Source organism: Anneissia japonica, unplaced genomic scaffold (genome assembly GCF_011630105.1).
Source record: "Anneissia japonica isolate Jap-2015-1 unplaced genomic scaffold, ASM1163010v1 scaffold287778_len1315358_cov176, whole genome shotgun sequence".
NCBI classification, from domain to species: Eukaryota; Metazoa; Echinodermata; class Crinoidea; order Comatulida; family Comatulidae; genus Anneissia; species Anneissia japonica.
This window is the reverse complement of record NW_022702824.1, coordinates 1,132,641-1,134,883: the sequence shown is the minus strand read 5'-3', so window position 1 is coordinate 1,134,883 and position 2,243 is coordinate 1,132,641. Positions and strand designations below refer to the sequence as shown.

General features: G+C 32.1%; 1 protein-coding gene across 1 annotated transcript in view; it reads left to right on the top strand.

The window, feature by feature from the left end:
* Positions 1-2,243, top strand: part of LOC117104038 (WD repeat-containing protein 7-like) — a gene marked incomplete in the record, with an annotated part of 47,536 nt that overhangs the window by 4,380 nt on the left and 40,913 nt on the right.

The window sequence follows — 2,243 nt, the reverse complement described above, 5'->3', positions numbered from 1 at the left end:
CAAGTACGCTTGTTGTTAAAACTTGCACCATTAATTAATTTACATATGATGATCAGATGTTCCAAATATCAGCTTGGTGTCTTTATCCCTTCATGTTTAAAAAGCGATTTGAAAAGGGGTATATTTTTCAATTTGCGACAGTATCAGTGCATAAATGTGATAAAATTAATTTTTGAATAACGATAATATTAAAAATAATCTGCCTAGACCCTTGAAACTTATAATTCTAAAACAACTTTATGTGCTTATTTTAGGCATGCAGTTCGTTAAGGGATATAGTATTTCATTAGTAAGATATGTTCCCCCAAAAATGGCCCAAGTGCAAGAATTGCGCAATAAAATTGTATTTACTGTTGATTTCAAATGAGCATAATATTATCCGTGTACTGTCTAGAGCCGTGAAACCTTTTATTCTAGGACAACTTTTTGTGTTGATTTCAGTTATGCAGTCTGTTAAATGAATAAATTGTTTAATTAGTAAGATATTATGCCCCAAAAATGGCCCAAGTGCAAGAATTGCGCAATAAAATTGTGTTATGATTGATTTCAAATGAGCATAATATTATCTGTGAACGGTCTAGAGCCATGAAACCTTTCATTCTAAGACAACTTTTTGTGCTGATTGCAGTTATACAGTTTGTTAAAGGGATAAATTGTTTAATTAGTAAGATATTTTGCCCCAAAAATAGCCCAAGCGCAAAATTGCACTATAACATTGTGCGACTATTTTGATATTTAAAATGAGTATAGCATTAACAGTGTACAGTTCAGAACCATGTAACCTTAAATTCTAGTACATATTTGTACACTTATTTAATTCATGCAGTTTGTTAAGGGATACAGTCTTTTATCTTACTAACTAATAGTTAGTAAGATAGTTTGGCCCAAAATGGCCCAAGTGCAACAATCGAGCAATAACATTGTGTGACATTGAATTTAAATGAGCATAAATTTTACATTGTACTGTCTAGAGCCATGAAACTTTTACTTCAAAAACAACCTTTTGTGCTTATTTCAGTCATGCACTCTGGTGGTAAGGGACACAATGTTTAATTATTAAGATATTGGGCCCCCAAAAGTGGCTCTTGTGCGAGAATGGTGAAAAGCACTGTTATTTCACAATTCTGGGGTCGGTACAATATCTTACTAATTAAAGACTGTGTTCCTTACCAGATTACGTGACTGAAATAAGCACAAAAGTTTTTCTAGAATTGTAAAGGTTTTATGGCTATAGGCAGTAGTACACTGATAATATTGTGCTCATATTTAAAATATATGTTACTATGTAATTCTTGCACTTGAGCCATTTTTTGGTGCAAAATATCATACTAACTAACCACTCTGTCCCTTAACAGACGTCATGAATTAAATAAGCATACAAATGTGTATTAGAATATAGGTTTCATGGTTCTAAACAGAACACTGTTAATGTTATGCTCATTTGAAATATATCAATATATAGTCGCACAATGTTTAATTGCGCAATTTTAGCACTTGGGCCATTTTTGAGGCAAAATATCTTACTAATTAAACAATGCATCCCTTTAACAGACTGCATACCTGAAATCAGCACAAAAAGTTGTCCTAGAATGGAAGGGTTTCATGGCTGTCTAGACAGTATATGGATAATATCATGCTCATTTGAAATCAATAATATAGTAAACACAATTTTATTGCACAATCTTGCACTTGGGCCATTTTTGGGGCAAAATATCTTACTAATTAAACAATTTATCCCTTTAACAAACTGCATAACTGCAATCAGCACAAAAAGTTATCTTAGAATGAAAGGTTTCATGGCTCTAGACCGTTCACAGATAATATTATGCTCATTTGAAATCAATTGTAACACAATTTTATTGCACAATTCTTGCACTTGGGCCATTTTTGGGGCATAATATCTTACTGATTAAACAATTTATCCCTTTAACAGACTGCATAACTGAAATCAACACAAAAAGTTGAACTAGAATAAAAGGTTTCACGGCTCTAGACAGTACATGGATAATATATGCTCATTTGAAATCAACAGTAAATACAATTTTATTGTGCAATTCTTGCACTTGGGCCATTTTTGGGGGGACATATCTTACTAATGAAACACTATATCCCTTTAACGAACTGCATGCCTGAAATAAGCACATAAAGTTGTTTTAGAATTATAAGTTTCAAGGGTCTAGGTAGATTATTTTTAATATTATCGTTATTCAAAAATTAATTTTATCACATTTACGCACTGATAC